Source organism: Hyperolius riggenbachi, chromosome 3, assembly GCF_040937935.1.
Source record: "Hyperolius riggenbachi isolate aHypRig1 chromosome 3, aHypRig1.pri, whole genome shotgun sequence".
Lineage (NCBI taxonomy): Eukaryota > Metazoa > Chordata > Amphibia > Anura > Hyperoliidae > Hyperolius > Hyperolius riggenbachi.
The window spans coordinates 96,754,425-96,770,326 of NC_090648.1; the positions used below are offsets into that span (position 1 = coordinate 96,754,425).

General features: G+C 47.9%; 1 protein-coding gene across 2 annotated transcripts in view; it reads right to left on the reverse strand.

Annotated features, from left to right (window-relative positions):
* Nucleotides 1–15,902, reverse strand: part of LOC137562862 (RING finger protein 112-like) — an 80,282-nt gene that overhangs the window by 64,029 nt on the left and 351 nt on the right. Inside the window, exons 2-3 of one of the 2 annotated variants that reach the window (XM_068274633.1) lie at nt 15,256–15,304; nt 1,281–1,410 (exon numbers count right to left, since the gene is read on the reverse strand). The gene's annotated coding sequence lies outside the window, so the exon portion shown is untranslated. The remainder of the gene's footprint in view (nt 1–1,280; nt 1,411–15,255; nt 15,305–15,902) is intronic. The other variant, XM_068274634.1, reaches the window with a different exon arrangement.

Consider the following 15,902-nt stretch of genomic DNA (forward strand, 5'->3'; position numbering starts at 1 on the left):
CCTTTGTGTGGTATTAGTTTAACTACCTCAAGACCGCGTCACGCCAACAGGCGTGATCGCGGCTGCAGCCCCAGGACTGCCTAAACCCAATTGGTGTCAAGTCCTGGGGCCGGCTATTGCAGGAGATCGTGTGCGCATCTCCTGCTTGGTGCCCGGAGCCTGTTAGACGGCGAAACTGCCATCTATTTACTAAGTACAGCACTGCGATCTGCAGCAGCTCTGTACTGGGAATCGCCGTGTGACACGGCTGTCTCCCTGGGGCACAAGAGAGTGATCGGCTCTCATAGGCTGCAGCCTATGACAGCCGATCGCCATGATTGGCTGGCTGCGGGGAGCGGGGGAGGGAAGGGAAAAAATATTAAGAAATAGTTAAATTTATTCAAAAATAAATAAGAAAAATATTGATAAAATAACAAACAAATACGGGGAGCGATCAGACCCCACCAACAGAGAGCTCTGTTGGTGGGGAGAAAAGGGGGGGGGGGGGGGAATCACTACTGTGCTGTGTTGTGCGGCCCTGCAACTTGGCCTTAAAGCTGCAGTGGCCTATTTTGAAAAAATAGCCTGGACTTTAAGGGGGTTTAGCACTGTGGTCCTGAAGTGGTTAAGCAAACTATGATTGTTTATTGTTGTGACTTGAAGATCAGATCACATTTTATGACCAATTTGTGCAGAAATCCTTATCATACTTTTTATTGCTACTGTAGCATTGTGCAATAGTGCAGGAATTGACAAACAACATTGATATCAGTACATCTGATAATGATATCAGTACATCTGTTTCACCCACAGAAGCATTATAAACACATTATTCAAGAAAATTGCAATCATCACCAAATTCCTCTTCTTTTTACAAGATGAAAAAAAAATCCTAACTGCCATTCAGGGCGGTGGGAAAGTGGTGAGTGGGACACGGTGGGATAGTGGTTAGCATGCTTGCATTGCAGTGCTGGGTCCCTGGTTCAAATCCCACTATCTGCACAGAGCTTGTATGTTCCCCCGTGTCTGTGTACTCCAGTTTCCTCCAACATCCCAAAAACATATAGATAAGCTAAATGGCTTTCCCCTAAATTATCCCTAGACTATGATACATACTCTACACGATAAATACATAGACATATGACTATGGCAAGGATTAGATTGTGAGCTCCTCTGAGAAACCAGTTAAGTGACAAGACAATATACTCTGTGCAAGACATTGGTGCTATATAAATACTTATAATATTAATGTTCTCTCAGTACCAGCCTTCATAGAGAGAAGCCATCCTGTACTTTCCTACCTTTTCTTTCTCTTTAACCACGGCCAGATGTCTTGTGTTGTATTCCAATCCTCTCTTCCACACTGATTCAGGTTGCTATGTGTCTCATGGGTTTTATTGTTCAGTTGGCACAGCCCCCTCAGACGTGGTTCTGAGGAATAGAAACAGAAACTCAAAATGTTACTTGTTTATTCATAGTTTCATAGTTCACTCATCAAATTAGGACATTCGGTGAGCAAGTTTTGGCTTTTTGTGCTCATCATCACACATAAGGACTGTTCACTCTTTTATTTCTGTCTAAACTTGAGGTTGTTTAAATAAATACCCATTTTTACATTTTTAGGTTAAATTAAAAAAAATGAGTTGTTAATGTGAAAAGTGTATTCCTCGCAGGGCCGGTTCTAGGCAAACTTGTGAGGATGCATTACCCCCCCCTCCCCGATTTGGAATGATTGCCCTGCACCCAAAAATTTACTGTGCTTCATTTAATGTTCTCACATGACATGCTGCAGCTCAACACAATTGCACACTGGCTGGTTGTAAGTTTGTGATAAACAAATTGCTCACCCTCAGCCAGTTCATTCTTCCTGTGTCAGGACAGCAGTGTCAAATCTTCCCTTCTGCTGTGCAAGTGTAATGAAACACTGCTGCTCTCCTGCCTCCCCCTCCTCACTCACTGTCAGACTCCTCACACAGCACAACAAGCTGCTTTTCTCAATAATTACCTCTTCAGCTCGCTCACTCGCTCGCTCTCCTTTCACCTCCTACTCTGACTACAGCTGTTAGTGTCACACAGTGTTAAACCAAGCACTCCAATGGAGATAGGAGTGTGCTAAAGCCGATATGACCCTGATGCCCAAGGGTCACTGATTCAAGAAACCAAGATCAGCAGCAGCACTCTTGAAGAAATAGATCTTAAGGCTGGTTTCACAGTGGGACGTTACAGGCGCACGTTAGAGCAGCTTGTAACGCACCCCACCGCACAGCAATGAAAAATCAATGGGCTGTTCACAGTGCCCACGTTGCGTTACAGTGTAACGCTGCACCATAATATAACGTACTGCATGCAGTACTTTGTAAGCGGCAGAGCCGCGTTAGACTGTTTGCACATGCTCAGTAACGTTGGGGAGGAGCGGAGAGCGGCCAGGCACATGGCTAATTAATATTCACTGCACTCAGTGATGTGCAGTGTTTACTTCCTGGAGCGGCCGCTCTGTGCGGCGATTGGCCGGCGGGACCACGTGATGCCGCATGCGCACAAGAGTACGCATCACGGCATCACGGACGCCAGAGTGAGCTGCACAACACGGCTCACTCTGATGTCCGAAGCAGATAGCACCAGGCGTTGCGTTAGGGGCACGTTATGCCACCATAACGTCCCCTAAAACGCAACGTCCTGGTGTGAAACCAGCCTTATTCAGACACGTAATTAAAATCCCATGCCAAAAAAATGGGCTTAGACGCAGCTACAGCCCGCTGTTTCAAATCCTTCTTTGTCAAGCTGCAAGCTCATAATGACATGTTAGATAGACACACCACTTTATATACCCCTGGTCAGATACAAACTGACCAATCAGGCATACTATCTAAAAGAGCGACCAATCAGCAGGTTACTGTAGTAAGGAAGACCTGATGGGGATCTGCAGATAAAAATAGAACTCCCTCTGACATCACCAATGACGTCACTTAGGGGAGGTAATCACTGGTAAAGGAGAGTAGGCATGGCCAAAAAAAACAACTCCCAGCCAATGAGGGCTGTAGGTTACTGGACAGTGTAATGGTCAAAGGCTCCGTCTCTGACACAGTAGACCAGGGTTCAAATCCCAGCTCCACCTGCTCGGCAAGCCAACATCCACTCAACAGGAGCCCCCAGGCAAGTCTCCCCAACACCGCCCACAAAGCCAGCGCCCCGAATCTGCCAAAAAAAAAAAACCTCGTCTTTGATGTGGCCGTTGGTGTGTGGGCTGGTGCTGCTTACCGTATTTTGTGAGGGTTGGGGTAGCTGCACACATGGAATTATCTAGTTTTGGTGTGCATATTGCCTGTTTTTTCCTCACTTTCTATGCCTTTTTGTATTTTGTATTGAATTTGATAGTATCTTTATTATGAGCGATCACTCAGCAGATTCCTTGTTATTTTTTTCACTTTTTGGCTTGGTCTATCTTCTCCTGCCATTTTGGACTCCAATGGGTGTACTGGATTCTTTGCATACGTTTTTACGTGTTAACGGTTTGTATGTGTATTCTTATGAGTTATTTTTACATGAATACGCAGTCTTTTTGCGTTTATGCGTTATTTTTAGGCGTTTTTACTTCCGATTGGCGGTGGGCGACCTACTAAAAGATGAGCTTTTATTGGCGGACTCGGTACGCCAGGGCTGTGGCGTGCTTTGTGGGTGGTGTTGGGGAGACTTTTCTGGGGTCATCTGTTGAGTTGGCTTGCTGAACAAGTGGAGCCAGGATTTGAACCCTGGTCTCCTGTGTCAAAGACAGAGCCTTTGACCATTACACTGTCCAGTAACCTACAACCCTCATTGGCTGGGAGTTGTTTTTTTTGGCCAAGCCTACTCTCCTTTACCAGTGATTACCTCCCCTAAGTGATATCATTGGTGATGTTAGAGGGAGTTCTATTTTTATCTGCAATTCCCCATCAGGTCCTTCTTACTACAGGAACCTGCTGATTGGTCGCTCTTTTTAGATAGTATGCCTGATTGGTCAGTTTGTATCTGACCAGGAGTATATAAAGTGGTGTGTCTATCTAACATGTCATTATGAGCTTGCAGCTTGACAAAGAAGAATTCAAAACAGTGGGCTGTAGCTGCATCTAAGCCCATTTTTAGGCATGTGATTTTAATTACGTGTCTGAATAAAGAGCTACTTCTTCAAGAGTGGTGCTGCTGATCTTGGTTTCTTTACAGCTGTTAGTGTAAAGACAGAACAAAAATGCTGCGCCTGATGCAAATGTTTCACGTTGCGTCATGAGAGAACAGGCCCAGATTCTTCGTAATTACCTTGCCTTACCTTCCTATGACAACCTCGTACTTTTATTACTGGGCCTACCTAACCAGCCCAAAATTGCATGATCATATATCTTGTACCGTTTGCCTTGTATAACTTTGTCCTAGGTTGTATAACCTTGTTACGTCTGTCATCCTTTATATCATTGTATGTATTGATTGTCCAGCACTGCGTAATATGTTGGCGCTTTGTAAATACAATAAATAATATTAACTACTTAACACACCGAAATAATCTATATCTTGTTTTTCTTTGCCACCAATTAGGCTTTCTTTGAGTGGTACTTTTTGCTAAGAATTATTTTATTCTATATGCATTTTAACGGGAACAATACTAATTTTTTTTTGTTGAAAAAACGTATTTCTCAGTTTTCAGCCATTATAGTTTCAAAATAAAACGTGCTACTGTGGATAAAACCCACACAATTTATTTGCCCATTTGTCTCAGCTATTTCAACATTTCAATTATATCCCTAGTATAATGTATGGCGACGATATTTTATTTGGAAATAAAGGTGTATTTTCTTCAGTTTTCTTCATGTACACCAGCGGTCAGGAACCTTTTTGGCTGAGAGAGCCATAAACACTGCATACAATGTAATTCTGTGAGAGCAATACAATATGTTTCAAACTGGGACAGTATGCATGCGCAGCAGAGGGCTCACGTCCCTGTTTCCATGGTGATGTGTATACAGTTGATGCTCTGGGCAGCAGAAGTGTCAGACACGTCTTCAGCTTCTCTTGGGTTTCAGCAAAATCAGCAATTTCCCCGAGAGCCAGACAGGAGAAATACCGACTAACAGCTTGTACAATTAGCTAGCTGACTTAGGGGCTGATTCACTTTGTAGGACGAGATACCCGCACTTTTAGCCCAATAGGCTGCCTGTCAGGTGACAGGCAGCCGCTACAGCAGTAGTGTGCCTACTTTGCAAATTTTACTTGCGCTGCCACACTAAGCTGCGTTGCTTGAGCAATGTAGCTTAGTGTATCAACCCCTAACTGAGCCAGATGTAGCCATCAAAAGAGCCATTATTACTTGCCAAACTGAGTACGTTGTTTATGTGCTCATTTGCCTGTGTAAATGGTTTTACATAGGCCAAACTACTCACCCTCTGAAAAAGAGGATTGATGAACATTTGGGCTCCATTAAAACTGGAAAGGGCTGTGCTCGGTTTATTAACCATATGAGGGAGGAGCATGCTGGAAAAACAGCAGGTTTGAGATTTGCAGGTTTAGAGAAAGTTGAGTGCCCCAGAAGAGGAGAGGATTGGGACAAAATGCTTCTTAGAAGAGAAACCAAACTGATCTTGAAAACAGAGGCTCTTGGCCCGATATGCCTTAATGATAGAATAGTGCTAGCGAGTATGCTAGACCCTTACTTAGAGCCATCAGGGATATTCATGTCTCTCCTAGGTGATTTACGTGTTTTAGGTTAGTTGTCTGTGTCTGTGACATGTTGTTAGAATTTTGTATGCATAGAAATTATGGAAAAATGTGTGCTATCCTCTTTTCCCCTTTTCTCCTTAGTTTAGCAGAGTAACCAAGCAGCTCAGGGTGACCCAAACTACTAGGAATGTATAGGGGGATAAAAGGAACCAAAAAGCCCTCCTACTAAAAAAGCAAAGCTTTGTGTAATTGCCTTCTTAAAACAGAAGGAAATTTGCAATAATTCAGTTATAAATGAACATTTGTGGTTACCTACAATGCACTACTACTAAATATGCAAATTATTCCTTTTCACCCTTGGTAAGCCAAGCAAGCATCCAGAACCGCTGGTGTATAGCAAGCCTATAGCTTTGAGTTTTACACAGCCATATCAAACCCACATGTAGACAGCCTGTTTCGGACTTTTGGTCCTCATCAGTACATGGCAGGGATTGATAAGGCTGTATGAAATAGGGCTTGGACGAGTACAACAGAGTAACCAAGCAGCTCAGGGTGACCTAAACTACTAGGAATGTATAGGGGGATAAAAGGAACCAAAAAGCCCTCCTACTAAAAAAGCAAAGCTTGGTGTAATTGCCTTCTTCAAAAGAACCCGAGGTGGGTTTGAAGAATGTTATCTGCATACAGAGGCTGGATCTGCCTATACAGCCCAGCCTCTGTTGCTATCCCAAACCCCCCTAAGGTCCCCCTGCACTCGGCAATCCCTCATAAATCACAGCCACGCTGCTGACAAACAGCTTGTCAGAGCTGGCTGTGTTTATCTCTATAGTGTCAGTCTGCTGCTCTCCCCGCCTCCTGCAGAACTCCAGTCCCCGCCTGCATCCCTTCCCTTCCTGCTGATTGGAGGGAAGGGACGGGGGAAGGGACCGGAGGTATGCAGGAGGCGGGGGAGCAGCTGAGACTGACACTACAGATGTAAACACAGCCTCACAGCACGGCTGTGATTTATGAGGGATTGCAGAGTGCAGGGGGACCTTAGTGGGGTTTGTGATTGCAACAGAGGCTGGGCTGTATAGGCAGATCCAGCCTCTGTATGCAGATAACATTCTTTAAACACACCTCGGGTTCTCTTTAAAATCCTTAGTTTAGGAGTTCATCCAGTGTTGCCTGTACCCTTTCCCATCCTTTCCATTTGTAGATATAGGTTTGGTGGGTTCCATTGAGTTGCAACTGTATATGTATTGTCCAACCTATATTCCTGTACACTACGTCCCATATACCCCTCCCTTTCTAAAATGCACATATAGCACTTTAAATGTTGGATGACTTGCGTGGGAGGTCCCATTATGGTGACATATGCCCCGTTCTAAAATATATGTTTGGTTGCATAAATGTGGACTTCGGCAGTGAAGGAGCCTCTTTGGCCCACGTTGGGCTTGAGCGCACTCTACTGGTGAATTTGCCCAGTGCACATGGGATCCAGGGTCTGCTGGTCGCTTGCGGCTATTGCGACCATTGAGTCGCACGTGCGGTGCGTCATGCGTTCCAGAATGAGTCTGGAGCACATGTTATGCCACCTTTTGGTCGCACACTAGTGTTGATCGGATACCTCATTATCCTATTCGAGTTTGGTCGAATTCGGATAGTAAACTATCCGAATTCACTCGAAGTTCAATATCCGATGTAATCGAATATCCGATTCGGCCTCGGATATCCGACGTCACTATCCGAGTCTGTATTCGAGTAAAATATTCGAGCTGGCCTTAAATAGCTTGTAAAACTTGTATTGGAGGTCAATGATGCATGAAACCACCTTTTTTATGAAGAAAAACATCAAGTGATTATGTGGTGATGTAGTAGTTATAAAAAAGGTCTCAAAAATAGTAAATTAACTTCATGAAAATTGTTTGCATGAGAAGGTGTGTCCAAAATGGTTGTTGTAACAGTCTTCATTTACGTCATCTTCATCTTCTTCTATATCTTCTTCTTCTTCTTCTATATCTTCTTCGTCTTCTTCTTCTATATCTTCTTCTTCCTCTTCTTTTTCTATATCTTCTTCTTCTTCTATATCTTCTTCTTCTTCTATATCTTCTTCTTCTATATCTTCTTCTTCTTCTTCATCTTCTTCTATATCTTCTTCTTCTTCTATATCTTCTTCATCTTCTTCTATATCTTCTTCTTCTATATCTTCTTCTTCTATATCTTCTTCTTCATCATCTTCTTCTATATCTTCTTCTTCTATATCTTCTTCATCTTATTCTTCTTCTTCATCTTCTTCTATATCTTCTTCTTCTATATCTTCTTCTTCTATATCTTCTTCTTCTTCTTCTTCTATATCTTCTTCTTCTATATCTTCTTCTTCTATATCTTCTTCATCGCCTTCATCTTCTATATCTTCTATATCTTCTTCTTCTATATCTTCTTCATCTTCTTCTTCTATATCTTCTTCTTCTTCTTCATCTTCTTCTTCCTCTTCTTCTCTATCATTATATTATGTGTCTTGGTTTTCCTTTCTTTTGTAATATTTTTTTTTACTTCATTTGTGGAAATATTTTATTTTAATAACACCATAGTTATATTTGTGTTGATGGCATAATAGGTAGGTAGTGGCACATTGCAAGCCACAGCGCCTTTTTCTGTGTACCCTGGTGGTGGTAAAACACAGACATCAGCAGGAGGAGGAAGTAGTTGCAGGCTTGCAGCTATTTGTAGTGTGTGGTAATAGTCGGTCGGTACTCGGTAGGAGAGTGGGTGGGCAGGTGGCAGCAGAAAATAGTTCTTCTTCTGTTCTCCCTGGCAGTGGTAGCAGCACACAGACAGCAGAAGCTCAATGCAGCTACAGGAGGAGGAGTAATGTGTGTCAGGCAGTGTGATGTGACTGACATAATAGGCCCTGGTTCCTAGCGGTGGTACAAGGGCCGTAAATGAACATCATGAGGTTCCAGACAGCGGTCGTGAAGCCCACATTGTGTCCAATACACAATTGGGACAGCACAGTTTTCAACCCGGACACCTCTAAAATAATTACAATTTTTTTGCAGCTATTGTTGAGCGTAATAGCTGGTGGCGCATGGGCAGCAGCACCTTGTGATGTGTTCCCTGGCAGTGGAGAGGAGAAACAGACAGCAGGAGGAAATATAACAGCAGGCAGTGTGAGGAGGATAAGTGTGTGGCAGACTGGCATTTGGCAGCAGGCAGGAGGGCAGGCAGCGAGACATAGTAGGCCCTGGTTCCTAGCGGTGGTTCCAGGGCCATAAATACACAGCATGAGGTTCCAGACAGCGGTCGTGAAGCCCACATTGTGTCCAATACACAATTGGGACGGCACAGTTTTCAACCCGGACACCTCTAAAATAATTACAATTTTTTTTTTTAATTATTGCAGCTATTGTTGAGCGTAATAGCTGGTGGCGCATGGGCAGCAGCACCTTGTGATGTGTTCCCTGGCAGTGGAGAGGAGACACAGACAGCAGGAGGAAATATAACAGCAGGCAGCGCGAGGAGGATAAGTGTGTGGCAGACTGGCATTTGGCAGCAGGCAGGAGGGCAGGCAGCGAGACATAGTAGGCCCTGGTTCCTAGCGGTGGTTCCAGGGCCTTAAATACACAGCATGAGGTTCCAGACAGCGGTCGTGAAGCCCACATTGTGTCCAATACACAATTGGGACAGCACAATTTTCAACCCGGACACCTCTAAAATAATTACAATTTTTTTTTTAAATTAGTGCAGCTATTGTTGAGCGTAATAGCTGGTGGCGCATGGGCAGCAGCACCTTGTGATGTGTTCCCTGGCAGTGGAGACACAGACAGCAGGATGAAATACAACAGCAGCAGCAGGTGTATGTGTGTGTGCCAGTCGTCACTTCATGTCCCCCTCTCGCCGACAACAGGGGCCATGAATTCGCCTTCCACCCAAGCCTGGTTCATTTTGAGAAACGTCAGTCTGTCCACAGACTTGTGAGACAAACGAGATCGCTTCTCAGTGACGACTCCACCGGCTGAACTGAAGCAACGCTCTGACAGTACGCTGGAAGGGGGGGCAGGAGAGCACTTCCAGGGCGTACTGCGCAAGCTCGCTACAGATCGGCAGGTGCTTCACCCAATACTCCATGGGATCAACAGGGGCCACGCTGTCAAGCCCGCTGAAGGACCCCATGTAGTCAGCCACCATGCGGGTCAAGCGCTGCCTGTGACTGGAGAAGGATGCTGCTGCAGGCACCTCCTCTCTAGTCTTTGGCAGCTCTACACTCATGTAGAGCTCTTGGGTCAGAGACAGCAGGTCTGTGGTGCGCGTGCGCTTGCTGCTGGTGGATGCAGGCACAGCAGAGGTGGATGCAGAGGGACAGCTGCAAATCCCTCAATTGTTGCGCACGGTCTCCTCCTGCAGGCAGGAACTGGCTGAGCTTCCCCTTCAGACGTGGGTCCAGCATCATGAAGATCCAAATGTCCTCCCTCTGCTTCATCTGGATCACCCTTGGGTCCTTGCGCAGGCACCTCAGCATGTGCGCTGCCATTGGGAAGAGTCTGGCCACGTCTGTTGGCACATCATCGGCAGCCCCAGAGCCGACATTGCTGTCCTCCTCTGCCTCCTCCACCTCATCCTCTCTCCACCCCCGCACCAGTCCAGCTGCGCTCTGCTGCTCCCCCTCATCAGCAGCAAGGTCAGGGACCTCAAACCAACTCCAAGCCCTCCTCCTCCTCAGAGGTGGCCTGTGAAGCTACCTGCAGCTCCTGCTGGTCCAAGGCTGCTGCTCCCTCTTCCACCAGTGCATACAGGGCCCTGTCCAGCACACACACCAAGGGGACCCACTCGCACACCATTGCATGGTCCCTGCTCACCATGTTGGTGGCCTGCAGGAAGGGTGCCAGGACTGAGCACACCTGCTGCATGTGCCCCCAGTCCTCCGTGGAGATGATGGATGGGAGGTTGGTGGCGGCACGCCCAGTTGCAGTGAGGGAGGCAACTGTTGCTCGTGCAACGTACTGGCTGACCGCCTGCCTCTGTTCAACCAGACGCTCCAACATCGCCAGAGTGGAGTTCCAGCGAGTTGGAACATCGAGCATGAGCCGGTGTTGTGGCAGGTGCTGCTCCTTCTGCACCTCTTCCAGGCTCGCCACGGCTGTAGGCGAGTGCCGGAAGTGACGCACAACCTTCCTTGCCGCCTCAAGGAGTCGGTCCATCCCCTGGTAGGTCCGCAGGAACTTTTGGACTACCAGGTTCAGGACATGCGCCAGGCAGGGGATGTGGGTCAGGTCTCCCCTGCTGATGGCAGCAACCAGGTTTGCCCCATTGTCGGACACCACCTCTCCGACTCTGAGGCCTCTGGGGGTCAGCCAATTCCTCTCCTGCTCTCGGAGTTTGGCCAGGACGTGGTTCGTCGTCAGTTTGGTCTTCCCCAGGCTGACCAATTCCAGCAGCGCTTGGCAGTGGCGGGGCTTCACGCTGCTGCTGAGGCGGGGGGTTTGGGCTGGTGTGCCGGAGGATGGAAGCGGATCAGAGGAACCTGCTGCTGTTCCGCTGACCTTGCATGGTGGCACCACCCACTGCGTTGTTGGTGCTGCTGCTCTGACAGTGCCCGATGCTGCTCCCCCCTCCTCACCCCCTTCCACCAAGCTGACCCAATGCACGGTGAAGGACAGATAGCGGCCTGTCCCAAACCGGCTGCTCCACGAGTCCATGGTGACGTGGACCCGTTGACCCACTGCGTGCTCCAGCCCTCTCTCGACATTGGCCATCACAGAGCGGTGAAGTGCAGGGATGGCCGTGCGTGCAAAATAATGTCGGCTGGGGATTGGCCAATCAGGGGCTGCACACATCAGGAGCGCACGCATGTCGCTCCCCTCCTGCACAAGGCAGGAGTTGGGAGCACATGGCCCGTGCCAGAAAGCCGTTCAGCTGACGCACGCGACGGCTGCAGGGAGGCAGAACCCTGACCACCCCCTGGAAGGTGTCGCTGAGCAGGGTCTGGCAAGGCCATTTGCTGGCACGGGAAGCAGTGGAGGGAGCAGAGGAGGCCACTGAGGACTGGCTGCCAGAACAGGCCTTAGTGTCGGCGGCAGGAGTTGCAGACGGAGGAGGAGCAGTGCGTTGCTGTCGCACTCCTGCTGCCGACGGCTTCGCAGTGGTGGCGGGTCTGCCACTGCCACTGCCAGCTTCCTTCAACTTCACGAACTCCTCATGCTCGTGAAAGTGTTTCCCTGCAAGATGGTTTACCAGAGAGGTGGTGCCAAACGCAGAGGGCTCCTTCCCTCTGCTGAGCTGCTTGCGACACTGGTTGCAGGTGGCATACTTGCACTCCAAATATGGAAGGGTGAAAAAATTCCATATTGGGGAGGTGAAGTTGCCCCTTCGGCTGGAAGGTGCTGCTGCCGCTGGTCTCCCTGTGGTGGTTGGGGGGGTTCTTGGTGCGGCTGGTGGTGGCACTGGCAGAACTCGTCTCCTGATCAGCACGCTGTGTGGCCTGCATACCACGCCCACTTGTGATCCTGCCCATGCCTGCGATGCTGATCCTTCTAGCAAGGCCCGCAGACGCATCCTCCTCCTCCTCAGAGCTGATGACATCCCCACTACCAGGACCTGGCAACCAGTCTTTGTCCTTCACAGTGTCATCATCATCCTCCCCCTCCGCAAACATGTCCTGCTGGGATCCCCCAAACTCCCCTTCTGCATGCATGGGCGGATGGACAGTCACCGCTGTCTGACTGTCCAAAGCATCATCCCCTAAAGTGCCCATGAGCATTCCTTCCTCCGCCAATTCTTCCGCAACAGCATCCCATAACCCTACTGCGCTTGGGGATAACAAGGTGCTGAGTGACAGGGTGCTGATGTCGCCCGCTGGGGCTGGAGAACTGCACTCCTTCTCCTCCTCCTGCTCCCCAGGCAGTGCTGGTCGGCTGCTGCTGCCCTTGTGAACAGGAGTGGTGGCGGGGGTGGAGGACTCGGTTCCAGAGCTAATGGTGGCCTGCTCATCCACCATCAGTTCCACCACAGCGTCTGCGTCCTTCTCCTCAATAGGACGGCTACGACCTGGCGGTGAGAGGAACATCTGGGCCACACGCTGCTGCTGCTGTGTCTCTGCAGCGTGACTCCCAGCTGTTGGGCGGCCAAGGCGGAATAGCCACTGGTGCAGACGCAGAACTGCGCATGGTGGTGGTGGCGCGGCTGCCACGCCCACGACCTCCTCTCTTGGCGATGCCCTTGCTGCCCCTGCCCAAACCGCAGCTGCCAGTGCCAGACATTGTATATTTTCAATATTATACAAATGAAAAAAAGGTGAGGTGACGGACAGGTGTACTCTACAGCAGAGATCGGTGTAGCGCTAAAGAGAGAGTGTGCACTGCGCACACAAAGACTCTAGCTGACGCTGACTGACGGTGTCCCTATACACAGACTACAGTACAAGTCAGCGAATACACAATAGAAGTAATATATAAACAATAGGACGAGTGTAGCACTAACGAGAGGGTGCGGACAGCGCAGATGTGCACTGCGCACACAAAGACCCTAGGTAACGCGGTGACGGACGGTACCTATACACAGACTAGAGTACAGTACACTACAGTACTACTAACTAAACAATAGAAGAATCTAGCTAAATAATACAACAGGTGTGACTAGATTACAGAGAGCAGATACAGCAGGACAGGTATAGCAGTAAAGCTGGGCCTTGCTAACTACAAAATAGTACAAATCTATCTAACACAGAAGTAGTAGTAGTACAGGAGTAGAGTAGGACAGGTGATAGCACAGGTAAGGTAACTAGAGACTAGAGCACAGAGCAGGGCAGGCTGCCTTGCCTAGGCACAGGGCCTAGCTGCTGGCTGCAGGCCTGCAGCAGCACCAGTGACAGTCTCTCTCCCTCCCTAGTCCCCCTAGTAATCACCCAAACTAAACTGCCTAAAATACAATCTATCTACAATACAAAGCAATACAGTTGAATATCAAGTGTTGGAGTGTAAAAACGCTAGGTTTAGAACAATAGCAATGCACTTGCACACAGACAAAAAGCACTGGAGCAGTCTCTCAGTACTATCAGTCAGTAAGTCGCAAGCAGGACGAGTGAGGCAAGATGGCGTCCGCTATTTATAGAGGGGGGCTTGGCCAGGCTCCCCCTCTGTGATTGGCTGCAGTCAGAGGGCTGGGAGCCCTCTGATTCGCTTGTGAGGACTCGAGGTGACGTCTGTCGTGACGCTATCCGAGCTCGTGACGCTATCCGAGCTCGGATAGCTAGGATATCTCCGGATAGCTGCTTGCTATCCGAGTGCGCTCGGATAGCACAGCCCGGATAGCTAATACTATTCGAGCTCGGTATTCGAGCTCGAATAGTGAAAAAAGAGCTAGGATATCCGAGTAACTCGGATATCCTAGCTCAGATGAGCATTACTGTCGCACACGCCTATCCCTGCCGGCTTCCGTCCGACGTCACCTCCTGGGGTCTTACACATGTGAGTTACGAGCTCCAATCAAATAGAGGCGGCATGACGTCACAGCATGGGCGGGGTATCCCGCGTATATGCTGGGTCTGTTTAATGCCGCCCTTCAGTGGAACGAAGCGTGACCAAGCGTCCGTTCAAGATGCGAAACGCCCGTCGCTAGGCCCACCGTCTTCCCTCACTCCCACCTCTGTTACCCGCTGCCACCATGAACACAGTAAAGGTATGCCACTACTGATTGTTTGACTCTGTATGCCATATAGTTGGATGCATATCTGCAATAAACACTACCTTTGTTCTAAGATTACAATATCTGCATACTTTCTTCTATGCCATCAGGCGGAGCACACGTCTAGCAAGCATCCAGGCTCAGATAAGTTGCTGCGGGAGTCATTATTTGTGTGGTATTAGTTTAAGCAGACTGTGATTGTCTATTGTTGTGACTTAGATGAAGATCAGATCACATTTTATGACCAATATGTGCAGACATCCATATAATTCCAAAGGGTTCACATACTTTTTACTTCTACTGCATGTGTGCCAAGTCTGCCAGGTTGTGCACTACCATAGCTCCCAACTGTCCCTCTTTTGGAGGGACAGTCCCTCTTTGGGGACTCTGTCCCTCTTTCTTCCTCATTTGTCCCTCTTTCAGGTCTCATGCACAGATCTATGTAAATATATGTACTTTTCCACTGAAAAAAATGTCTTTAATATACTCTAAATGTTATTTATATCCTTTACATCGATATATTTCTTGTTTTCAAATGTTATTATAAAGGAAAATGAACCAGGATAGAAAGAATCAGTGTGGTTTGAATTATACAACTGCATATTTTTCAATTATATCTTTATGGTTTGCATTACAAGGGATGTGTCTGGGATGTGATTAGGGGCATGGCAGGGGTGTGGCCTAAATGACCCTCATTCTCACCTCAAAATGTTGGCAGGTATGCACTACTGCACAAGTGCTGGCACAGAAGGGCGTGTCCTTCATCTTGCTCCCATCCCTGGAAGCGTCATGGTCTAGCCCGGGCCAGCGCTTGCATAGTAAAGCACGACCTGGACAACTTGCCACACCTAATGGGGGCTTTTAAACAAGAATGGAGGGAGATGCAGGTGAATGAGGGAAGCGGTGGGCACAAGGAGTAATGCCCATACATACCTGAAGCTTCAATTTGTATAAAACACTTCACCTCGGGTATTCTAGACATCTGAAATGAGACAGATATGAAGTCTGCCATATGGATTTCATTTTTAAACAGCACTTTAATGCCTAAATAACATATAGGTAGAAATGTGTACCCCAAATAGCATAGTGGTGTAGCTAAGGAGCTGTGGGCCCCAATGCAAGTTTTACAATGGGGCCCCCCATAACAACAATTCATATGGCGCCTTAAAACCTGTCAATGGCAACTACAGTGTCAAAGGAGCAAGAAGGGGATGGGGAGCAGTTTTGATTACCACTATTCATAGTATCTATAGAAGTGATTATTATGAGCACAGGACCAATAGAGAGCTAATACTGTAGTTGAGGGAGGGCCCTTCGGGGCCCCTCTGGCCCAAGGGCCCTGATGCGGTCGCTACCTCTGCACCAGCTATTGCTACGCCACTGGGTAGCACCATGCTCCTCCTCAAAATTAAGCCCTGTTCACACTTGCATTGGAGTGGCAAACGGATCTGTGAAAACTGATCTGATCACTGGTCGATCGGATCCGTTTTCACATTGCCACTCTGTTTCCGTTCCGATGCTTCCGTTTTCCCACATCCCCCCAAGACCTACACCCACAAAGTGTGTTTTCTATTTAGAAC